This window comes from Manis pentadactyla, chromosome 3, assembly GCF_030020395.1.
Source record: "Manis pentadactyla isolate mManPen7 chromosome 3, mManPen7.hap1, whole genome shotgun sequence".
Lineage (NCBI taxonomy): Eukaryota > Metazoa > Chordata > Mammalia > Pholidota > Manidae > Manis > Manis pentadactyla.
The window spans coordinates 22,000,605-22,027,130 of record NC_080021.1 but is presented as its reverse complement, the minus strand read 5'-3'; the positions used below and the strand labels follow the sequence as shown (position 1 = coordinate 22,027,130).

The following is a 26,526-nucleotide window of genomic DNA, read 5'->3' as shown; positions in this document are numbered from 1 at the left end:
CTGGTAAGATCCCGTTATTGTAATTACTAGTCTATCATCTGGCTTTCCCACTATATTGTAAGCTCTGGCAGGAAGGGCACATCTGTCTTGTTCAAGGCTATATCCCCAGGATTGCAAAGTTCTGCTAGTACTAATACCAATTCCAAGGTTTACTGTGAGGAAATAAGATCAATGAACATAAAGACCTTAGCACAGTGCTTAGAACACAGCAGATACTTGATAAATATTTTGTTGGATAAAAATAAGAGACACATAAAGAAGAGGAAGATTATAACTTAAGAAATTCAAGACTGTCACTGTTTTATTTGCATAATAGTCATGAAAGCTAATATTTATTGCAAGCTTACCATGTGCAAGGCTCTATGCTACTTTATTTAATGCCTGACAACAACATTAGGAATTAGGTGCTCTCATTTTCACCACTTTTTGGATGAAGAAACTGAGACTTTTGGGAAATAAGACTCCTTAGGTTATCGAACAAGCAGATGGCAATTCTAGGGTTCCAGACAGAGCCAGAGAAATGAAACCCTTGCTACATGCTCTAATACAGGTTGTTGGAATGTCCAAAAAAAGAGAGTGACTGGAATATTTGGAGCCTGTGACCAGCCCTAGATTGAACAATGGTGCCCTTTCAACTGCCCACAAAGTATTGGGGGAGAAAAAAGCCCCACCCCACACCCCGGCATAAGAGATCCGGAGTTTCCTGATGATTCTAGGATGACTGGCTGTAAATTGACAGGAAAGCTTTGAAGCTAAACACATCCCAAAAGAGATCTTTTGATCTCGGCCATAGAGAACATGTGAAGTTCTAAGAGACAGAGTATATAAAATAGAAGGAGTGAGTCAGGAAAAGCAGTCACAATACTCAGGAACATTTAAGAAAGAAAATCCAAGTCTGCCCATTCTTATGTCTTCTGGCAGAAGGGACCAGAGCCCAACTCAGCAGTGAACATGAGGTCAGTACAACAGGGTTTCCACAAACCCCTGAGTTGCTTGGAACTCAGCAAACTTTGCAGGAGCCAGAGCTTGGAGGGAGCTTGGAGGAAGCCTCAACACTGCCATGAGGCTACCCCTAAGATGAGGTGCGGCTGGAGGAATGGAAACCACAAGATACGAAAGCAGCAGAAAACTGAGGCAGCGATGCATAAAGTTTAAAGGCTGATGAGGTATTATGGGCTGGATTGTGTCCCCCTCAAAATTGTATGTTGAAGCCCTGACCCCGAGTACCTCAGAATGTGACTATTTGGATTCAGGGCCGTTAAAGAGGTGATGAAGTGAAAACGAGGCTGTTGGGGTGGGCCCAAGCCAACGTGACTGGTGTCCTTACAAGAAAAGAGATCAGGACACACACAAAAGACCTGGGGCAGGGAGCAGGGCTCTGTGCTTACTGGGGCGGAGGCAGCAAGCAGGTGGCCATCTGAATACTGGCAAGGCACAGAGAGAGGCCTCAGGGAAACCAGACAGGTGCACCGACCTTAGAATTGTAGGATTTAAGCCATCTAGTCTGTGGGGTTTTGTTAATGCAGCCCTAGCACACTTACCACACAAGGGAACAAATGAGTTGCTCTGGGATTTTCCTCGGAAGGTGGAAGAACATCAAGAACTTGGACGAGGTTGGTTCAAGCAGTTCCAAAGGTGGCTCACATTCCTCCAAGTATTTTTCTTGCCAACTATGCTCTTTTGAAGTAGCCCTTAGCCTGGTGGATCATGAGAATTAGAGATAGAATGGCCAAGGCCCCAGATAACCTGAAGAGACTGAGATAAGTATAAGGCTTTGCAGCAGGCAGGTGTCACTCGAAAGTATGGTAGGGGGGCCCTAAGGAAAAGCAGGGGACCAATGCACATGAATCTGCTCACCTCAGAATTCTATCAAGGGATGGTTTCATTTAAGCCGGAAACTTTTGTGGCTGGAAATAACATTTCCATGATGCACAATGTGAGGTCAAGATGCAAAGAAGATATAAAAAGGCTTCACAAACTTCTTCAACTGAACCAGCTTGGATTTTATTAGAGGACCGCTCCCTTGCCCTGGCCCCCCAGGGGTTGCCATGTCAACCATCTGTTAACATGCAAGGACTGATGTGGCAGGGCTAAAACATGGGAGCCTTGGAAGCCAGAAGCTGGAGGAAAATTCAATGCACTTCATTCCCATAAGCCCTTTTGATTACATTACCATACCTGAGGCACAGGCACATGTAATTTTTACAAGATATCCTAAATCACACCTGGGTGAAATAGTCATTCTCTCTCACCAGTCTTTTTTTTTTTTTTTTTTTTTTTTTTTTAGATAATTATTTTTTATTGAAGGGTAGTTGACACACAGTATTACATTACATTAGTTTCAGGTGTACAACACAGTGATTCAACATTTATATACATGATAATTCTAAGTACCAGCTATCACCATACCAAGTTGTTACAATATTTTGACTATATTCCTTATGCTATACATTACATCCCGGTTGCTTATTTATTTTACAATTGGAAGTGTGTACTTTTTCTTGGTTGTTGTTGTTAGGGCATCTCTCATATTTATTGATCAAATGGTTGTTAACAACAATAAAATTCTGTATAGGGGAGTCAATGCTCAATGCACAATCATTAATCCACCCCAAGCCTAATTTTCGTCAGTCTCCAATCTTCTGAAGCATAACGAACAAGTTCTTACATGGTCTCTCTCACCAGTCTTAACAAGTTAACCTTTTAAAATCTCCACATCTTTGTCTGTTCAGGCTGCTGTAATGAAGTTCATGGACTGGGTAGATTATGAACAACAGAAATTTGTTTCTCACAGTTCTGGAGGCTGGAAGCCTAAGATCAGGGCACCAGCAAGGTCGGGTGTGGGCCCTCTGCTGGATCGCAGACTTCTCATTGTGTCCTCACATGGTGGAAGGAACTAGGAAGCTCTGTGTGGTCTTTTATAAAGTGCTAATTCCATTCATGAGCAGTCCATCCCCATGACCCAGGCACTTGCCCAAAAGGCCCACCTCCTGATACCATCACACTGGGCATAAGGATTTCAGCATATGAATTTGGTGGGGACAGATTTGGTGGGGACATACGAATTCAGGTAGTGAATCTGTTCACTATCATTATTTGTCCACAAATATTCAGAAAGAGAATAGTGCTCGCTCTCTCCTATTTTTCTATCTCCTCCCCCCTCTCTCTCTCCTCTGTTTTTTCTCTCTCTCTCTCTTTCTCCATAGTTTATAATATGGAATCCTAGCTTAAATGTCAAGTGTTTACTTGTTCATTGACATGTGAGCCTGGTGGAGCGGCAGCCTGAGTGATGGATCACCTTCAACTCGTCCAGTGACCTTGAACATATCACATGACTTTTCTGAATTTGTTTCTTCATCCATAAAAGAGAAGCATTAGAAATAAATGATTTTAGTATTCCAGGGGACTATGCAAAGTCCTTTACAAACATCCCATTTAATCCTCTCAATCTTGTGAGACAGGTATATATTACTACCTTCCTTTTTTAAAAAATACCTAGGATACCTAAATCACAGAATTAATGCTCTAGACAAATCATGTAACATGTAAAAAATATTTTGTCAACTATGAAGCACCAAAGAAATGTTTGTTAGCTATAAAGCTGTTCTCAGTTTAAGCTAATCTCATGACTTGTATAGGATATGCTCCTATTGGAACTAAGAAGGGAAGGAAAGGCAATTTGTGTCCATGCCTGACATTATCTCCTATAAACTAAGCAGTATTTCATAGAAGAAATAGAAACCAAAATAAACTCAAAAAGATCTAACACAATATCCAGAGATTTGGGGGACACTAGAGTTCTGAAGTCACTTAAGGGAACAGCCTTTTACACTGACTTTTACTGCTGACGGTGGATTCAGGGCTAGCTGTTCGAGGACTGTCTTCATCAAGTATGGCTTCAGCATGCTCTCTACCCAGCAACACAATGCATTTCCTCCTTGTTATTCTCTGATTCAGAACTTTTCTCAACCCCTTCTCATTTACCATAATGTATAATCCCATTTTGCACCCCTACTAAGTCCCCTCAGAAGACAAACATATAAGTGGCTAAACCAATCCAGTGGATGTGTTGATGAGGGCTATGGAGTTACCGGGTTACCCCAAGAGCAGAACTTCCCAGGGCAGTCAGCCAGGAACCAAACAACTTTGGGTGGACAAATTTTTCATGAATCACCATCATGTAAGCAGCAATACCAACCAGAACTTCTAAGTCACTTTGGGGATGAAGGAGGACTTCCAGGGTGAGTCTACCATGGGTGAGTTAAGACCTTATAAGATAAATATTATAAAGACTATAATAATGTTCACTTTTCAAATAAGGAAAGCAAGTCTTGGAGAGGCTAAGTGACTGATTTCTTTCCTCCTACTCTCTCTCCATATATCTCCTCCTTCCTTCTGTAATGTAACAGAAATCTTCCTCCCTACAACTCCCAATCATTCATCCAGCTTGCTGCTCTACAGCAGTCTCTCTGACCATCAACTAAAAGTATCAAAAATAATATTTTAAAGCTGAGAGGATCATGAATATAAAAGTCCTACATAAATCACAAAACTCACTACAAATATAAGCCAGTCTCAGGTAACTGCACATGTCACCTTTAGTTTAGTTTAGGTTTTTTTTTTTTGAAACGAAAAGGATTTTAGTATTCATTTTTTTCACCAAACACATGGCAGCCTTGAGAATTCCTGAATCTGTGCTCCATTCTATTCCAGTAAAAGTTACCAGAAGACTTCACTCATCAACCCTTTCTGCAATGGAGGAATAAACCAAGATTGCAAATCATTGTTCATAAGAACTGTCCTGCTGTTTGGCAGCTAATGTGGGTGTGACACAGGTAGAGCAATGAACAACAGAGTCACAGTCATTCTGGGAGTGTGGCAAATCTCCCCTGTGAAACTGTGTCTAAAAATGTTTACTGAAAAGCTCTTACAACTTCAAGAGAAAGAATAGAGTTAACCTAGAGAGAGCTCCGTGCATTACTAGAAGTATTTTAAAAATAATCCCTCTCCCTCCCCAGTTTACCCACATCCTTTGTATCTTCAACCAGCAAGCCTTACCAATAGCAGCAGACACAGGGCCTCATTAGTTACCAGGACTCAGCAGGGCTGTGAAGTTGAAGGGAAATTACTTTAGCCTATCTGTGGATTAGCCTAATGAGAAGAGAGGATTTCCACAGTGGAGACTGCTCTGGGACAAAGGCATTCGGTTCAGTTCAAACACACAGGGGCACTTCTGTCTTAAACAGGAAGTTCCCGGGGGAGCCTAAGCTCTTCTATGCAGGCACTTAGGAACCCAAGATGGAGTGCAGCACACTGAGGCTCCTCAGGAGCTAAAATTACCTTCTGCAGAGCAATAGAATGAATTGTAGTTTGATGTTGGGTGGGAAGTATTTGGGCACAGTGAAGAAAAAAAGTAAGAAAAGGTGAAAGGTCAGAGAAGTTCAGGGTCTCCAGTGTTTGGACTGGGGGCATTAAACACATCTAAAGAGCTGTCATGACGAAAAGGTTAATGTTGGGTGTCACACGCTCCTGACATTTACCTTGACTACTGAGTATTAAATATTTACAAAACACTTGGGCTTGTAGAGTGCTTTCTAATTCTGCTTCAAATTTTTTCTCCTGCCCCAATGGGGAAGCACTGCTATTACTGTTTCATTGGAGAGGCAGTGGAGGATCACAGATGCCAAGTGACTTATGGCTAAGTTAATGGTAGAGTTGTAGCTGGCATGAGTGAAAATGATACAGTCGTGCATAAACCCATATTCCTAGGGTAACCAGTCCAGACTCAGAGGAAATCATTCCATGGTCCTAAAAAAAAAATCCAACAGGATAGCAGTTGCCTGCTTCCTTTCATTTAAAAAAATTTTTCCTTATTGAAATATAGCTGATATACAATATCATCATGGTTTCAGATATACAACAATGATTTGACAGTTATATACATTACTAAATGCTCACAACAGTAAGTGTAGTTACCATATGTCACCATATAGAGACATATAGAAAATTTTTCTGACCTGTGTTTTTCATAAGCAAGACATTGGATTCTTTTTTTTTTTTTCCTTTTTAGATTCTTTAATTTTTGTGACATGAGGAGAGCTGGAAGGGAAGGGAAGTGATATAACACTTATAAATACAGCTGAAGACAAGAGTAAGTCCATAGTGGCTGCTGCCCTGATCACCCTCTCTACGTTCACAACCATTAAACGGTGACAGTCAGCAACTAGGTCTGTGCTGTATTTTTATTTTACATAGAGTAAGTGTTCAAGTTCAGGTTCTCCCGTCACTTCCATACCTTTCTTCCTTAGAATGATCTCTCAAGAAAACATCATCCACGTCCTTTAGTATTGGGTTTTGCAGCCAAACAATAATAATGACAGCAGGAATAACAGCTAATAGTTACAGAGCATTTACCATGTGCCGAACACATTTTAAACACTTTAAATCTATTTATTCACTCAATCTTCACAGCACCATGGTTAGTGCCAGATGTGGAAACTGAAGCCCAGAGAATTTAAGACTGGTTACACCACAGCTAGTCAGTTATGGAGCAAGGATTTGAAACCACAGATCAAGCTCTTAATCTCTAGGCACAATAACATCCTCACAGCCTTCTGTCCACACCCTAATGCTGGGCGATGGGTCTGCACACAGGGAGGCATCTTGGTGTTCAGTGCATCCACCTGCACTTCTTACAGCTCTTTGCCTTTTGGATGAGGCACCATCCTTGCATGACCACATTCCAGAAGGAAGTCCAAGGCTACCAAGCCTTGGTGGCAACTACTCATTGGTCTTATCTTTGTACTAAAAATCTTTAGTTAACGTTGATTCATGTTCTACATACTGGTGCTCACATATATGTGGTTAAAATTTTAACTATGCAATATGGTATTTTAGACCCTCCTGATTTTTGAATATATGAATCTGAGCATCTTCCCTACTTTTACTCTTCTATATCAAGGGTGTACAAGCCACAGCCCATGGCCAATCTGAATCTTGGATGGTATGGCTGCATGCTAAGAACAGGTTTCTTTTTCTGTTTATTAAAGTTGTAAAAATAAAATAGAAGGAGGAAGAGGAGGAGGAAGAGGAGAAGAAGAAGGAAAAGAAGAAAAAAGAAAGTAGGTAGAAGAAGAGGAGGAAGGAAGCATGTGATAAGAGTGTATGTAACCTACAAAGCCTACCTTATTTACTATTTGGCCTTTTATAGAAAAAAAATGCTGCTCTCATATTTTATTTAATTTCTAAAGTTTATGAGAAAAACATATTTCATATTTTCTCTGGGCATTTTGCTATGTCCATTTCATAATCAGATATCCTTTTCATTTGATCAGTTCATATCTGAGGAAATAAATCAGAAGGAGATGATAGGGTCTGATGGCACCACAATCAGTGGTGTGCAGAGCTGGCTTGCATGGCTGATTATGTGCACATCCTCCCAAATCAGCACTGATGATCTTACCCTGGTGGCCTGGAGTCAGCCATGGTGGGAGGATTTACACCATGGAAACTGGCAAACACTACCACATTCTACCTAACCATATGGGAGAAAAATGCATCATATTAACTTAATCTTCAAAAACATCATAGTGTAACAAATGAAGAAGGGTGTATATATGTGTAGGAGATAGAGGTGACCATATAAATATTACCCTCAACAAAAAAAGTTGAGAAAGTAAGAGTTTAAATCCAGAATCACAAACCCAAATATTCATAGGGGCTGGGCAAGTAGAATATGCATGTGAACAGGCTGAATAAAAAAAATAAACATGAAAAATGACAGAGCCTGTGGAAACAAGAGAACAAAATCAAAGGCATTCAAATTTTAAAAGTAATAATAAAAAAAGGAAGTCCTCTGCCTCCCAATAAAATGCTACCTGCCAATTTATGGCCCCTGGCTTAAGGGAAGACATTCCAAGGTAGAAAACTGTGACTTTAAAAAACATTTTTCTAGAATCAGAAATGAGAAAGGAAAAATCATGACAGACCCCACAGAAATACAAAGAATTATTAGAGAATACTTTGAAAACCTATATGCTAACAAGCTGGAAAACCTAGGAGAAATGGACAACTTCCTAGAAAAATACAACCTTCCAAGACTGACCCAGAAAGAAACAGAAAATCTAAACAGACCAATTACCAGCAACGAAATTGAAGCAATAATAAAAAAACTACCCAAGAACAAAACCCCCAGGCCAGATGGATTTACTTCAGAATTTTATCAGACATACAGAGAAGACATAATACCCATTCTCCTTAAAGTTTTCCAAAAAATAGAAGAGGAGGGAATACTCCCAAACTCATTCTATGAAGCCAACATCACCCTAATACCAAAACCAGGCAAAGACTCCACCAAAAAAGAAAACTACAGACCAATATCCCTGATGAACATAGATGCAAAAGTACTCTACAAAATATTAGCAAACCGAATTCAAAAATACATCAAAAGGATCGCACACCATGACCAAGTGGGATTCATCCCAGGGATGCAAGGATGGTACAACATTCGAAAATCCATCAACATCATCCACCACATCAACAAAAAGAAGGACAAAAACCACATGATCATCTCCATAGATGCTGAAAAAGCATTTGACAAAGTTCAACATCCATTCATGATAAAAACTCTCAACAAAATGGGCATAGAGGGCAAGTACCTCAACATAATAAAGGCCATCTATGAAAAACCCACAGCCAACATCATAAGCTGAAAGCTCTTCTTCTGAGATCGGGAACAAGACAGGGATGCCCACTCACCCCACTGTTATTTAAAATAGTACTGGAGGTCCTAGCCACAGCAATCAGACAAAACAAAGAAATACAAGGAATCCAAATTGGTAAAGAAGAAGTCAAACTGTCACTATTTGCAGATGACATGATATTGTACATAAAAAACCCTAAAGACTCCACCCCAAAACTACTAGAACTGATATCAGAATACAGCAAAGTTGCAGGATACATAATTAACACACAGAAATCTGTGGATTTCCTATATACTAACAATGAAAGAGAAATCAGGAAAACAACTCCATTCATAATAGCATCAAAAAGAATAAAATACCTAGGAATAAACCTAACCAAGGAAGTGAAAGACCTAAACCCTGAAAACTATAAGACACTCTTAAGAGAAATTAAAGGGGACACTAACAAATGGAAACTCATCCCATGCTCTTGGCTAGGAAGAATTAATATCATCAAAATGGCCATCCTTCCCAAAGCAATATACAGATTCAATGCAATCCCTATCAAATTACCAACAGCATTCTTCAATGAACTGGAACAAATAGTTCAAAAATTCATATGGAACCACCAAAGACCCCGAATAGCCAATGCAATCCTGAGAAGGAAGAATAAAGTAGGGGGATCTTGCTCCCCAACTTCAAGCTCTACTGCAAAGCCACAGTAATCGAGACAATTTGGTATTGGCACAAGAACAGAGCCACAGACCAGTGGAACAGAAGAGAGACTCCAAACATTAACCCAAACATATATGGCCAATTAATATACGATACAGGAGCCATGGACATACAATAGGGAAATGACAGTCTCTTCAGCAGATGGTGCTGGCAAAACTGGGCAGCTACATGTAAGAGAATGAAACTGGATCACTGTCTAACCCCATACACAAAAGTAAATTCAAAATTTTTAAATCTTGAATCAAAGACCTGAATGTAAGTCATGAAACCATAAAACTCTTAGAAAAAAACATAGGCAAAAATCTCTTGGACATAAACATGAGTGACTTCTTCATGAACATATCTCCCCGGACAAGGGACACAAAAGCAAAAATGAACAAGTGGGACTATATCAAGCTAAAATGCTTCTGTACAGCAAAGGACACCATCAATAGAACAAAAAGGTATCCTACAGTATGGGAAAATATATTCATAAATGACAGATCCAATAAAGGGCTGACATCCAAAATATATAAAGAGCTCACACACCTCAACAAACAAAAAGCAAATAATCCAATTAAAAATGGGCAGAGGAGCTGAAAAGACAGTTCTCTAAAGAAGAAATTCAGATGGCCAACAGACACATGAAAAGATGCTCCATATCGCTTGTCAGCAGAGAAATGCAAATTAAAACCACAATGTGATATCACCTCACACCAGTAAGGATCACCATCATCGAAAAGATAAACAACAATAAATGTTGGCGAGGTTGTGGAGAAAGAGAAACCCTCCTACACTGCTGGTGGGAATGTAAATTAGTTCAACCATTGTGGAAAGCAGTATGGAGGTTCCTCAAAAAGCTCAAAATAGAAATACCATTTGACCCAGGAATTCCACTTCTAGGAATTTACCCTAAGAATGCAGCACTCCAGGTTGAAAAAGACAGATGCACCCCTATGTTTATCACTGCACTATTTACAATAGCCAAGATATGGAAGCAACCTAAATGTCCATCAGTAGATAAATGGATAAAGAAGATGTGGTACATATAAACAATGGAATATTACTCAGCCATAAAGAAAAAACATATCCTACCATTTACAACAACATGGGTGGAGCTAGAGGGTATTATGCTCAGTGAAATAAGCCAGGCAGAGAAAGACAAGTACCAAATGATCTCACTCATATGTGGAGTATAAGAACAAAGGAAAACTGAAGGAGCAAAACAGCAGCAGAATCACAGAACCCAGGAATGGACTAATAGTTACTAAAGGGAAAGGGACTGGGGAGGATGGGTGGGAAGGGAGGGACAAGGGCGGGGAAAAAGAAAGGGGGAAAAAAAAATCATAGGGATAAAGGAAAATAGTACCAGCTGTGCTAATGGATGTATTAATTATCTTATCTGTGGTCATTATTTCACAATCTTTGTGTAAGTATATATATAATTCATATGTATACCTCTATATAAGTTGTACACACTAAACATGTATATTTTATTTGTCAATAAAAAGAAAAAAAAGACATTTTTCTACTTCTCCTGGGCATTGTATTGCATTGGTTTGAAAAGCAATAGAAAGGATTTTCATGAGATGTAAGGAAAATGTACCAACCAACAATTATTGAGTAAGGGATAAATTATTGAGAGAGGCAACAGGCTCACATTTTCCTGAGAATGGCTTCAACTGAAACCATCACACTTACCTGAGGCCATTTATTTTACTAAGAGGCAGAGGGATTGATAGACAGGACAGCCCTTTAGCATCCTGCTCCAGCTGCAGGACTCCTAGGCATACTTTACTCCTAGAGTAATTCCGCACCTTTTAGACATTTGTTAACTATTTCAAGCCACATGGGTGGCATTTCATTAGGCTGTTTCATTTAGGAGCTTTAAATGATCCCCTCAAAGACCAGAAATTATTATTTACCTCTCAGTAAGAAATTTCCTTCCTCTTTCTAGAAATTATCAGACTGATAGGTATTTTTAGAAGTGGAACCCCGTAAAAACGTCAGAGGAGGCCCCAAACACAGCATGAATTTCTCAAAACCAAGTGAGGGCTCTCTAGTCGCTCTTGCAAAAGGGAGGGAGGACAGATCAACTCACATCTTGTGGGTGGTCAACAAGGAAAACAAATAGTGAGCCCCAGCGATCAGCCCTATGCCAAGCCTCAGACTTGTAATAACAAATGAGAAGAGGGGATGTGGAGAGATTTTCAAGTGCACAAAAAATAAGACATGGGACAGAATGTAAAGTGAGATGGGGGTGAACTACAGGAAGCTCTCTTGAGGCCCTGCAGGGGCTTGTCAGAGGGGCTGCCTCTTCCCCAAGGCAAAGCAGTGCATTTAGGGAAAAAGGACAACCGCAGAGAAGGGCTGCGGAGCCATTCTCATGGAGAGCCGGCTATCCCCAGGGTCCCAGAAAAGCGTGGAAGGAGCAAGGAAGTTGTATCCTAAAGGCACCACCCAAGGCAGGCACAAAGGTGAGCCTAGCAAACAATTTGTTTTGTTTTTGGTCTCCACATCATAGATGTCATACTTATTATGGGCTATAACCATTAAATACTGTAATTAAAGTGGTTTGAAAAGGAACGACTAACATGGATGGAGCTAGAGGGTATTATGCTCAGTGAAATAAACCAGGTGGAGAAAGACAAGTGCCAAATGATTTCACTCATCTGTGGAGGATAAGAACAAAGAAAAAACTGAAGGAACAAAACAGCAGCAGACTCACAGAACCCAAGAATGGACTAACAGTTACCAAAGGGAAGGGGACTGGGGAGGATGGGTGAGAAGGGAGAGATAAGGGGGAAAAGGGGCATTACAATTAGCACACATAAAGTAGGGATGGGGGCACAGGAAAGGCTGTATAGCACAGAGAAGACACGTAGTGATTCTATAGCGTCTTACTACGCTGATGGACAGTGACTATATTGGGGTATGTGATGGGGACTTGATAATGGGGAGAGTCTAGTAACCATATGTTGCTCATGTAATTGTACAGTAATGATACCAAATTAAAGAAAAAAAAAGAAACCACTAAAAAACCTGTTGTTTTCGTTTTTTACAATTGCTATGGACTGAATGTTTGTGTCCCTTTCAAATTCGTACGTTGAATTTCTAACCCCCAAGGCGATGATATTAGGAGGTGGGACCTTTGGAAGGTGCTCTGCCCTCATGAATAAGATTAGCGCTCTTACAAAAGAAGACCAAGAAAGCTCCCTTGTCCCCTGTGCTCTGTGAGGACACAGTGAAAACACTGGTGTGAACCAGGATGTAGCCTCTCAGGAGACGCAGAATATACCAGCATTTTGATCTTGGGCTTCTCAGCTTCTAGAACTGGGAGAAATAAATGTTTGTTGTTTATAAGCCACCTAGTTTATGGTTTCTTGTTACGGCAGCCTGAACAGACTAAGAGAACAGTCAATAGTTACTTATCCGGGTACTAGAGACCCAAATGTATGCACAGCCGTGATACAGAATCACTCTGCTGAACAAGGGTGAAAGCTTATCTTCGGCAGACGGCAGGGGCTGGCATTCTAAAATATTAGGCAAAAATCCTGAAGGACCAAAATTATGGCTGAAAAATTTCTCAAAGTATATACAAAATTCTTAAGTCATTCGTATGCACATGCAAGTGCTTGGAACAACAACTCCTAAAGAAAAGGCCAAAAACTACAAGCAGATGTCTGGACAATAGAACCATTCATTCTTTGTGATAACTATCAAAACTCTAGCTATTCTTGGAAGAGAGGTAAAGTCTAAAATGTTCTTACCTGCCTGCTGGGTTTCTGGTCATTCCATTAATACAACCCTAATATAAATTAACAGACTTGCTTTTCTGTTGTATTAAAGAAGGTATGGAGTTGGCAACTTGCTCTGGCACCCTTGGGTTCTGAGTTAGTGGCTGTACTATGGAAGCAGAAATTCTTTTTTTCTGGGTCTTCCTGTTCAATTGTACTACAAGAAAACCTCTGATTAGTAGGGGCAAGGTATGCGAGGGCAATCCCAAAGATGCTTCATCTTGGAAGGACACGGATCTTACAGTGACCTGAGTGGCTGACTGTGTTTCATTATCACCTGGAGTCTGGAAATTGCACCTAACACAGGGGTAATTACAAAAACATGCTCAACATCCTTTCCTTGACTTCTTGATCAATGTTCCTGAGGCCTGGCCAGCATCACTGTAGCTGCGTATCTGCAAGGCAAGCAGGAGTGATCAGACTGTATTAACGGGAAGCTGAGTGAAGGGTCAGGCAAAGGTCTGTGTTTTAAAAGGATGTATATTAGCAAAGGAAATGGAGTTTGATTTGCAGCAAAGGTGCAAGTACAATTCCCTATCTCCTGATAAAGTAAGGCCCTCTTGTAATCTATGAATAAAACATTCAATTAACAGCAGGTATTCTAGGGGCTCAGGCACTTTGGGAGGGGCGGGGCTTGTGTGAGTGCCATCACTATTCTGTTAGCAGGTGGTGCTGAAATAGATTAAATATGTTTCCAAAATTATGTGTCTCAGACTAAAGCACAGAGCACACTACTGTCATACCACAGGGCTCAAAAAAAAAAACACCTTACTTTTTTTTGGTTGGGGAATCCTTCCTACAAAAAGCTAATGTGTTGGGGAAATTCATGTCTTCATCTCCATTTATTTCTGGTTTCATTAGGAACAGAAGCTGATTAAACCAACCCGTGGAGCAAGGCACATCTACATCTCTTACTCTACGAGTACCTCTCACTTCCCTCTAAAAGCTGATGGATCCATTTAAGCAAAGATCGAAGTTAACAATGCACAATAGGAGGATGTACAGGTGCCCCGAGCTGCACAAGAAGGTGATTCTGAGCTGTCATTTGTCTCAGCTCCTCCACCAGCCCTGGAGGCTGATTCTTCTGAAAATGAAGGATCATTCTCACTCCTTCAGAACACAAAACTAAACTTTTCAGTTAGTCTTAATATGTTTTATGTGGCATAAATTTAAGGTTCCTTTTTAAATAGTAAATATAACATATTGTTGTAATTACACAGGACTCAATGGATATACCTTTTTCCTTTTAATTGAATAGTGTTGGTAGAGTTTTTTCTGTACAAAATAAACTGAATACATGCCACACGCAGATTAATCTGGGGCATATTTCAGCTTTCTGAAACCAAACTAGAGCAAACAGCAATCGCAAACAGCATGCGTACTTGCTGTGCCAATCTCTATGTCCAAATCACCTGGTATTGTTGCATGTTAAAAAAAAAGAATTAAAATTACACAATATTATTTTTCATTAAATAATTTGGCAGATTTTCTTAAACCCAGATATCCCAGGTCTTCCACTTCTCTGATGATGTCCTTTCTCTTATAATCCAAATAAAATGGCTGGTCATTCACCACTACTACTCATTGGCCCAAGTCTACTCTAACCTCCTTGGTGTCCTGGGAGACTGACCTCTGTGGATTTCACTGCCCAGTCTCTTTGCCCCTAATACCATGTAGTCCTGCCACTGGGCACCCAAGCAGGAGAATAAAGATGGGAAGAAAGAGATCTGAGTGATTATTTTAACAGCCCTGACCACCTAGGTGTCCGTTCTGATCCTGGCTGCACACAGCCACAGGTACCAGCAAGGGGAGGTTTCTCTTCTGGCTCTGGCTCTCATCAGCCTCTGGTGACGTGGCTCTCTCCCCTACCGCCCCGTGTCTAGGGGCGCTGATGGCTCTGCTGTTGCTGGTCCCGGGGCCCATCCTCATCTTGGATGTCCTGTAACCCTGCCCACGTATCTGCTCCAGCACTCCGTTGCCTGCAGGACCCTGCATGATACGGCCCCATCCCACAGCCCGAGACAAGTAGAGTGTTCCCCAGACTTCAGAAGGCACCAGGAGAGAAGCAGAATAATGTTCTCTTGCTACACTTGGTCTTATTCCTTCTCCCAGATTAATTCTCAAGCATTCCATTCACCATGGTGCCCCTGCCCAGGTTCATTCTACCACCTACTCGACCCAGGGAACTGTTCCCACTTCCCTCACTCTTCCAAAGCACATAATATGGCAAAATCTCATGGAAGTTTTGAGAAAAATGCAAGGGACTCCTGTCTCCTGCGGCCAAGAGGAAACAAGTTAAAATTAATCTTAGACATGACTAAATTCCTCAGCCAGGCCTATTCAGACACCCACACCATCGGGCGCTGCTCTTTGGCAGGCTTCTCCTTCAGCCTTCCTAGCTTCCTTCTCCTGCCCCAGAGCCTCTCCTGCCTCCACCAAGCCTTCGCCCCCTCTAACCACGGCCCCTACTACCAAGAGCTCCCCAAGTATCAGTTACTCCATCTCGCAAGGTACTATTGCTCTGTCATTATCTCAGTCTTGTCTTTAAAGACCATACCCAAAGGTCTAGCCCAAGGGTTGGCAAACCACAGCCGTGTGGGTCAAATCCACCTGTGTTTATAAAGTTTTGTTGCAACACAGCCACATAGGCTGCTGCGGAGTTGGGTAGTTGGGACAGAGACCTTATGGCCCACAAAGCCTAAAATATTTACTATCTGAACCTTTGCAGAAAAAGTTTGCCAACCTCAAGTCTGGCCTTTCACAGCTAAAAAAAAGTCAAGCAGCTATTTTCCTAAATAAAATTTGTAGTCTTAAGATAAATTTTGACATTTTTCAGGATACCAACCAAAATGAATAAGTGGCCATCTTTTAAGGATTATTTTTTATTACTCATAGATATTCAGTATTAGTGAAGATTAGAAAATGGTATTTTCTATATTCAGACAGTAGCCCTTTCTGAGGGCAGTTTAATCTTGAATATGTACAGAGCTTTTAGCCCATTAATGCCCTTTTTATTAATTTTTCCTAAGGAAATTAGGTAAGTATTGGATTAGGATTTTTACCTACAAGGATGTCAACATGGTTAGTTTGTCATAAGTAAATAGAAAGCAACATATATAGCCAATAACTGTTGCATACCCATTCAAGGAATACTCTGAAGCAATGAAAAATAATGTAAAAAAAAACACTTTTTTTTACCAGATAGACTATCCATAGTGTGTTTTCAAGTAAAAAAATACATGTGAAAATAAAGAATATGTAGTATGGCCCTAGTTTTGTTAAAAAATATGTATATAGGTATACCCATGCACATACATGTATATCTATAAACAAATATAATCTAGAACAACCTATCAATTTTTTTTTTTTTTGTAGATAATTATTTTTTACTGAAGGGTAGTTGACACACAGTATTACATTACATTAGTTTCAGGTGTACAACATAGTGATTCAACATTTCTATACATGACAATTCTAGGTACCAGCTATCACCATACCAAGCTGTTACAATATCTTGACTATATTCCTTATGCTATACATTACATCCCGGTTACTTATTTATTTTACCATTGGAAGTGAGTACTTTTTTTTTTTTTTTTTTTTTGTGAGGGCATCTCTCATATTTATTGATCAAATGGTTGTTAACAACAATAAAATTCTGTATAGGGGAGTCAATGCTCAATGCACAATCATTAATCCACCCCAAGCCTAATTCTCATCAGTCTCCAATCTTCTGAGGCATAATGAACAAGTTCTTACATGGAGTACAAATTCTTACATAGTGAATAAGTTACATAGTGAACAGTACAAGGGCAGTCATCACAGAAACTTTCAGTTTTGCTCATGCATTATGAACTATAAACAGTCAGTTCAAATATGAATACTCATTTGATTTTTATACTTGATTTATATGTGGATACCACATTTCTCTCTTTATTATTATTATTCTTTTTAATAAAATGCTGAAGTGGTAGATAGATACAAGATAAAGGTAGAAAACATAGTTGAGTGTTGTAAGAGAGCAAATGTAGATGATCAGGTGTGTGCCTGTAGACTATGTGTTAATCCAAGCTAGACAAGGGCAATAAAACATCCACATATGCAGAAGATTTCTCTCAGAACAGGGGGGGTGAGGTTCTAAGCCTCACCTCTGTTGATCCCCAATTTCTCACCTGATGACCCCCCTGCGACTGTGCCTGTCTTAGACAACCTATCAATTTTTAAACATGTCTGTCTCTGGGTGGAGAAATAAGAAGTAATTACTTTTCCTTTTTGCTCCCTCTATTTCTTCCCCACCAAAAAATACATTTTACACATTAATAGGCATTTTCTGTTTGATGAGATCTTGAATGGACTTATTTGCCAGAGTTTTAACTGATGCCTTCTGAAGGACAACTACTGGCTTCTCTAACTAACCCAAATTCTTGCTCTCCTTTCTCCTCTGCAATCAGGCATTCTCTCAAACAAATTACACTCTGACTCGGTTCAAAAAAAGCTCTGTTGTAGCAACAGTTGACATCCTGTCCCTTCTGCTGAGCGTGAAGATGCTGCATTCTCTGTATTAGATTAGGAAGTTGTCTGGGAGTGGGTTTTTTCTCCTCCTTTGTAACTGGCTCTAAAAATACATCTACCCACAGAAATAGAGATGATGGAAGAAAAAAAATTTGGTCCTCATCCTTCCGTGGTCTGGGAATTGTGGTCTGGAAATTCAATACAAACAATCTGTTTTCTGAAGCAGGACTGGTAAAGATGAGAGAGGAAGGGGGTGGTGAGGTGACTTGCTATCTGGGAAAACCAAATTCCTGCATCAGGAGGCCACAGGACCCCACTTTGGAGAAGTCCAGAAAAGGGGAAATATGTTAGTTCTTGAATTTGCTATGTAATTGCAAGACGGAAAATGCCAAAGTAAAAATAAATATGACAACTTCTTCCAGGGGCAATGTTGTTAATCGTTCAGTGCCCAGCAAAAGACTAGAATGGCACTAATAATATGTCTTTATTTCAATGTGTAGGGCAGTGTTCTGGTTCCATGAAGACTGATACAGTGGAAATAGCCCAGGCTTTGGAGGCAGACAAACTCAAGCATTTAAGTCCCCAGCCATGGTAACTTCACAGCTGTGGGACTTTGTAAGTCAAGTCATTTGCATCTCACTAGGCCTCAATTGCCTTTTCTAAAAATAATAGAAATATTACTACCAACCTTGAAGTGATTTTGTTCTTGCTAGTTACTATATATGCAATGGGTAGTAAAGTAGCTGGCACCCAAAAAGGAAATAATAAAGGCTAACTATTTTACTAGTTACATAAGCATAAGGAAAAAAATATTATTCTTTCTAACATTGGTTGGTTATAATATAATCTTCTAGTTTGCTTGATTTTTCAAATTCTGCATCTGAAGAATTTGAAGAAATGCAGAGAACAGCCTTCCAGGGATTGGTGAGGAGGTCTGCATCAGATCTGATGTCTAGCTAGTTTTCTCCAACTTTCTAAATTAACTGGGGCAAACCTTCAATAGTCCACTGGTTGCAGGAAGAATTAAAAGAGAAAGGAAATGCATTCTCTTTCTTCGTTATGTGTTTGCAGAATCTAGTTGCAACTGAGGCTGTTTTAAATGATTCCTTTCATTGTATGTTAGCACCTGTCCAGACTGCTGACTGAGAAGCCCACTCTTTTTTTTTAAGATTACTTAAATTTATTGTTTTTCCATATCTAAGAGTTGGCTCAATATACTCTACATAAACCACTACAGCCCCTCTATGTATCCACTTAGTGCACTTTGTTCTATTTCTCTGGTAGGATCTTGTGGTGTGCTCTTGTGGTTGACTGTTGAGTGTTTTGGTTATTATGAAAGTCTTGTGAAAATATGTTGATAAAGGTTTAAAAAGAAGAAAACTGAAATAGACTTAGGGGAAGTTAGGAGCCAAATATCTTTTCTGTCTTTATATTTGCGCTGAAACCCTAGGGTGTGGCTCAGCAGTGGCAATATTGGGTTGGCCTGAACATTAGTATGGAAAGCTCTGTGCTGGTCTTGGGATTTCTGTCTGCTAAGTGCCCATTTGTGAACTTACCTTACTCCTCATGAGTCTAGATTCTGTTTCTTCTTTGGGTAAACAGACTGTCTAGGTCTTTGTATCAAACCCCTTGTGTGGTTCTTTCCAAGTTTCAAAGTTTTCACCTAATTAATTACTAGCAATCAAGGGATGTGAATAGAAATTTCCACCTTCAGGTTTTCAATTGCATCAACCATATACTGATTATTTTCATAATGAAGAAGTATAAAGAAAGTTCATTTGGTCTTTCAAGGTCAGCCCTCTCTACTGGAAACAAATGATTTCATTACTTAGGCTAATAATTCTTCTTTCTTTTCAACTTTCATTCTTTCCTCCTTTCTTTTCCTTCCTTTTATCCTTCCCTCCTTCCTTCCCTTCTGTTCATCATTTCCTTCCTCTTCCCTTCATGAATCCTCCACGTGTACTCCACAAAGTCAGGGAGAGCCCTACCCCTGGATCCTCAATGACAGCAGGTACCTGATGAGCCTCCAAAATATACTGTTGGAATGAATAAACAAGGTCCCTTCATTAATACAGCCAGTCCCATGTCATTAGTCCTCAGTATTATTACTAGGCAAAGCACTGGTTTTCTATAGTTATTTTTATAAGTATTACTCTGCAGTGATAATGTGACCAATACAGTGTGTCAGTCACAGGGCTAACTGCTTGGTTTGGGGTAGGTGAGATGGGCAAGACAAACACGACCTGCCCTTGTTCTCTTGGAGCTCTATTATAATTGAGCAGATAATTATACAGGCAATAAAACTGCTAGAAGTTCTAAGGCAGAGAAGTGTCAGGATGTTTCAAGAACATATGTAGGGATACCTTATCTCGTGCAAGAAGAAACAGGGAGTAGGGCAAGGTCAGGGCAAGGTACCCTGAGTTAGTGACAACTAAGCTGGGACCTGGAGTGGGCGGGAGCTTGTCCCAAGGAAACTGAGATGTAGGTGGGGAGACAGCATATAGGAAGCCCTGAGTGGAGAAGAGAAACATCTGGGACCAAGGGAAGGGCATGGAAAAAAGGCAGTGAACAAGACATAGAGTGTTATGGGATGAAGGTAGGAAAGAGTGGAAATCGAGGAATATTTAGAAGGTGGAATTGGCAGGACTTTATAATAAATTCATGAAGGAGTAGAGACAGAAGAATCAAGGATGAGTTTAGGATTCTGGCCTTAGTAACTAAATGGCTTTATATCTTTAACTTGTTTTTAGAACTGTAATTTATTGTATTAGTGATTTGGGGTAGAGGGTGTTGCAGAAACAAAGAGGCTGTAAAGGAGTACAAAGCCCTTAGCATGCCAAGCAAGGTCCTGCATGAGCTGGCCGTGCCCTCTCTCTCCCATCCCTTCCCCAGCACTAGGCTTCAGGCAAAACCTTACAGTTCCTCTAAGGGTTCATGCACTTGCTTGCCTTTCATTTTCTAATCCCCTCTGCATGGAAGGCCCATCTACCATTTTCTACCTAATTAACATTTCAGCTTTTAACAACACTCAAGAGTCACTTCCTCTCTGACACCTCTCAAAATAGGACTGACACCCTCCTTCTTCATTGCCCGCTGCACCCTAACAGCAGCATTTTCAAGATTAAATGCTTAGAGTGGCAAGGAGGCATACATGCAAAAGAAGGTCACTTGTGTATAAGCGAACATATCTTTGCTGTGAACGGGTGGAGGTGGGAAGCCACAGCTTATGAGAGAAAGACCGCCCTAGAAAGCTACTCGGCTTCAACTAGTTGCTACAGGGGGAATCCGAGGCTAATGTTAGCAGATATGAACTACTCAAAAGAAGCTCAAAATCTGAGGAATGTGTGCATGTGAGCATCTGTGAGGGTATGTGTGTGTATTTGTGATCTACAATTTTTCAATATTGACTCAAAAGAATATTTACTTTTAAAACTCTGAGCACACCATTATAAATATTCCAGTTTGTAACCTCTGCTTGGTAAGTTTCATCCTCATGGTGTATTTGTTCTCTTGCCTTTCCTAATCATCTTTATTATGTTTATTTATCTCATGTGCTTTCATGTAAGCATCTTTAAGGCAAAGTACAGTGGTATATTCATTCACTACTGCATCCTTTTGCACCAAACCCAAATTTCTGTATCCCCACGGCTGAGTTCAGTCTCTGACACACAGCAGGAGCTCCACAATATTTTGAATGAATGCATTTATATAATTAATCATTCAGTAGAGATTTACTAAGTGTCCACACTGTGAAATGAGTTGCTGGGCTGCTAACTGTCCCCAACACCAACAGGCTGAAATTCCTCCATTAGTGATTTATTTGTTAATCTCATCACCACCTCTGCAACTAACACACAAAGTATTATCATTCATTGATCAAAATCAAAATTGTCTTTTCATATCCACTCTCTCCTAAATCACCGTCTTCAGATGCTGGTCACTGTGCTCTGACTTGTGACTGCTGCCAAGACAGTTTGTAAAGTGCTCCCTGACCCTTGGAAGAAAGATCGGCAGGAAAGGGAATTGATTATAAAATAATTGAATACACTGGGGTGTATCTGGCCTTCTGTTTAAATGGAATTGACTCAGTAAGGGTCACGAATGCTCATTTGTTCAGAGAGGAAGGATGCTGAGAGATAAGAATGAGAAGCGGATGGGACATTTCCATCTGTCATGAGGTGTCAGGCAGAAAATGAAGGGCCAGCTTCCATTTTACAAGCAGAACCAGCTTTATGCATACAGAAGGAACCATGACTTAAGAATGTGGGAAGGCTCCTAGCAAATTAAACAAATCTCTGCCCCCTTCCTTGAACTGCCCTTTAACCCCATACACTACAATTCAAATGCTGAAAACTCACAGAATCAGCCTATTGCTTAAATATCATGGCACTGTTTTCTAAGAGAGAATTCACATTATCTAAGGGATTCCACCTAACAACTGATGGATTATCACCCACTGTCAGCTTTAGACAACAAAGGGGTGAGGGACAGAGTCACAGAATGGAGGTCCGACGGAGGGGCAATGAAGTGAGACTCAATATAGAAGCAACAGGCCGGTGAGGACACTAAGTTATCTCAGGGTAGGAAACAGGGGTGAGACAATGTGAAACAGCAAACTCAGAATTTCGATGAAATCTGATAGCCTCTGGCTGTACTGCCCATGTTAAGGTGACACCTAGAAAACTATGCAAGGATATTAGTCACTAATGGAGTAATTTCAGACATGACAACTGGGAAGAGGAGTTAATCTGGGACAGGAGGGTTTTATGTAGCCCCTCAGGTCACTCCTTCTATGTGTTTATTCCCACTTCTTTTTTATACAGCCCCTTCAGATATCCATGCAGATTAAATCATAAAAGCTAGATTTCATGTCCAAGAAGTCTCTCCCCATAATCGTGTCTCTACCTGCAGTGGTGGCAATATTGTTATTGGCACTGGAAGAAAATGTCTGGTCATACAGTTAGCCCCAGTTTTTCTTTTCCCCTTATGCTCATGATTAAAATTTTCTTCCTTTGGGAATCAATGAACTATTTTATAAAAAAGAAGAAAGTTCTCAACCCAAGCAGCTCCAACAGTTATGAGCTACATCATCTTGAGCTACCTACTTAAACTCTGTAAGTTTCCGTTTCTTTTTCTGTAACATGGGAATAAGAACAGTATGAGGATTAAAAGCTAAACACCTTGTAAGGGTTAAGCTCAGTGTCCACACACAGTGGGTGCCCAGTAAATGAGCCATTATGATCAGGTAGCTTCTCCTACCGCGCCCATTTGTTCTAGCTTAAAGCAGTTAAACACAATTGGTGCAATTGAGTATACAGCTCACCACGCCATGTCAACTGTTTCAGGGAATCTTGGCATGATAACCTGCTACTCATTGTTGTTGATGGTCTTGTTTTATTCTTGCCTGTAAACCTCTCGAAAACACTGTCTCATGTATTTGTCTCATTAAAAATGACATACATATAGAGAAAAGAAAAACATCAGATTTAAAGAGATAATCAACAAAAGCCAAGCTTAATAAAAAGGGCAGGTTTATTTGGTTCATTAGACAAAAAGGTAGTGAAAAATCCAATCTGATCTCAGGTCAGACAGCTTGGCAAAGTTGAAGTTCCCATAAACACTGGCATTAGGAAAAATATATATATATATACACACACACACACATATATATGTATATGTATGTATTACACATAATTTTAAATAAATATTGAATATATGTCATTTAAAAATCTCATCTCTGAGATAGTAGAAAGTGGTAACAAGTGATTGAGCTAGAATTCAAATTCCAGTTAATCCAGTTCCAAGGCCCATGTTCTTGAGAGCAATGGTTTATTTTCTCTGTGAGTAGTCATCTTTCAGAGATACTGTCAAAGGCATCCCTGAATTAAGTGGTATTCTGGACTAGATGACCTTCCATTCCCCAGTCCTCCAAATCATTGATTCTAGGATCCCAAATGAGCTTTTCTAACATAGTCAATTCTCTACCCTACGCACACCCAACATCATTTCCTATTTAATTACTTTGCTTTAGTTTCCAGCATAATACTTAACACATCTAGCGTTAAAGCATCAAAGTATCTATTTATGTGCTTGTTTTCTGTTTCTTTCACTAGGATGTAAATTCCATGAGGCCAGGAACTTGTTGTTCACATCTGGATCCCTAAAGCCTGGAAAAGAAAAATAATAATATGATAGAATAAATATTAATTTATTTAATGGATGGACAGATGGATGTGGACGGATGGATGGATGCACAGTGTGGCAAAGATGGATTTAGTTTGGTGCAAGACACCCACTTAGATAATGATGTAGGAAAATTTCAGGGTGCATCTTCACAGGGCAGGCTTTGGTGACTGTCAATTGACCTTTTCTGAAAAGGTAGAAGGTGAGTAGGAAAGTAAAGAGAGTTGAAACTGGATAAGTAGGCTAGAGCCAAAATTTGGAGAGCCACAGATGCCAAAACATTTAGCCAGAGTAGTAACTCGCCAACTGAGTTGAACAAGCTGAGCTGGCACACCCAGGAAAGCCCAGAGAAGAGCCATTTCTACCTGCAGGGTCTCTGCTAGCTGACCTAGATGGAATTCAAGTTCTGTCTAATTCCCTAGCTTGGGATAATGGGCCTTTCATTTCTCTCAAGACAACTGGCTTACGACCTGAAGTAGGAAACAAGAGAAAATCAGCTGCTATCCTCCCATGCCTAAGCTCTAAGACTGGATTCGAAGCCCTGCAGGGGAGAGAAACTGAGTCTCAGAGTCCAATTCTTGCCTGCCTGTGCAGTCAGGCCACATCTTCAGATTGTCTTATCTAGGATCAGAGGAATCTCATCTTTTTCTCCATGGGCACAGGACTCTAACCACATGTCCGTTTCCTGTGGCATGTCAGGAACTGAGATAATACTAATGAAGACAATACCACAGCTATGGTGTGAGTGCCAATTCATATGCCAGGCTGAGCTGCAGACAAGGTGCTTGGTATTGGTCTGTAATCCTTACGACAACATTGCAAAAGGTCAATTTCTTAAGGTCCCACTTTTACTCAGCGGGAGAGGTGGAATCAAAACAGATCTATCAGGTTCCCAAACCTGTTTTCCACTGAAAGGACTGCATTCCTACAAGATCCTGGGTAACAGATCTGCAGCCACCAAGGCCAGTGAGCAATGATTAAGGGAAATGTTGGGGACTCGGCAGAGTGAGGTGGAAGGACAGGGATTAAGGAGGCTAAAGAAAAAGAGGAAGCAGGGAGAGTCTAAGAGGGCCCTATGAGAGTTGAAAGGGAGGGTGCAAGGTAACCCAGCAGCAGGAGACCTCGGCCAGGAGATGGCTGTTATAGGCCACGGGGCCAGTCATAGCAGCTACACTTAAGTATCTGAAAGGTCAACAAAGAAGAAAGAGCTGATTCAGTTTATGTTTCAAAAGAAGGCAAAATTAGTAAGTACAAACATTCAGTGTTCACTCATGAAAGCATTCCCAATCACCAAAGATGTCCCTTATGACCATCCCTAGTTTCCCAGGCCTAACACTCTTCCCTTCTTCTGTGCAAAACTTTCCTCAGTTGTAACCACAACATGGGGGTGGTCTCCCTGCCCGGACCACATAGGTATAGACACCAGATGAAAGGGGAGCTAACCAGATCTCTCCCTCACCCAGGGAACGTGGGAAACACAAAGAACACATACCAAACCCTTTCTCACTGTGAGGCAGGGATATGTGAGCTTGGGAAGTTACTGGTGGCCGTGTTTTCCATTAACTGGAGAAAGCCAACCTGAAAGAATGAAGGAGAAGAACAGAGAAAATCAGAGATGAGAGGAAAGTAAGGAAGACAGGGAGAGAGGAGAAAAGGAAATCGATTGATTTCCAGTGTTCAAACCTAGTTTCTACTCATCCCTGAAACCTGTGCTTACCAAGTTTTGTTAAGAGCTAAAAATCGTTGATTTTTTCCTTAAACTGGTTTGGCTTGGATTCTGCCATTTGCGAACACACGATCCCTAACACAGTCATTAGCAAGGTCTAACATACGTGGATTCAGGCGAGGGCCTAAGTTCCCCACCTCCAGACATATTTAAGGAGGGCCTGGATGATGATAATGAGACAGGTTTTTAGTAAGGTAATCTTCATGTGACCTGGAGGTCCCTGTCATGTCACATCATATGATTGCTGCAAGACAGTCAAGAACATGCTCTTTATTTGTGCCTCAGTCACTTCTGCATGGGTCATTTGCTTCGTTATTTCTCCAGTTCCATTAACATGCAATGTATTTACAGATGACCCACTTGTAAGACCTCCTGGGGAGATTTCACAATCACTCCGATAAAGAATATAAGAAGGTTAAGAATTACCTTTGTTTCCATGCCAAACCACAGCACAGAATGCAATCAGGGTTGCAGTTTGAGGACATGGTCAGAAAGACTCAAAGCTGCTTCTCAGTCATAACCACCACCTCTTGTATATGATGGTCTCCACAGAGGACTCCATGGGCTGGTGTAGCCACTCCACTCTCCTAAAGACACTGGACCTCAGGGAAGTTATCCCTAAGGAGTAGGGAAAACCAGATTGTATACCTACTTGCTGCCTGCACCCACCTTATTATGTAAGTCTCAGCATCAACCCCCTTAAGGAAGTGGTCCTGATGTCTTATAGCTGTCATACATAACAACAAGAACTGAGAGAGCTTACAACAGGCCAAGAGTTCTGAAGTACCTATTGTCTATAGAGATCATAGCAGAACACTGTGTATTACAGGATACACACGAGCTCCATACACAGTTTGTTGTTTAGCTTCCTTTCCATATGACATCCAAAGCAGGCTTCAGAGGTCAGACTGAG

At 40.6% G+C, this 26,526-nt stretch overlaps 1 protein-coding gene and 1 long non-coding RNA gene across 2 annotated transcripts in view; both read right to left on the bottom strand.

The window, feature by feature from the left end:
• The window catches only part of SNTB1 (syntrophin beta 1), a 227,767-nt gene that overhangs the window by 161,778 nt on the left and 39,463 nt on the right, over positions 1–26,526 (bottom strand). The gene's annotated exons all lie outside the window — the stretch shown is intronic.
• Positions 10,917–26,352, bottom strand: LOC130682838 (uncharacterized). Its single transcript, XR_008996208.1, has 3 exons — positions 26,040–26,352; positions 17,403–25,465; positions 10,917–16,542 (listed from the first exon to the last, which is right to left on the bottom strand). It is a non-coding gene; the product is annotated as an uncharacterized LOC130682838 (long non-coding RNA).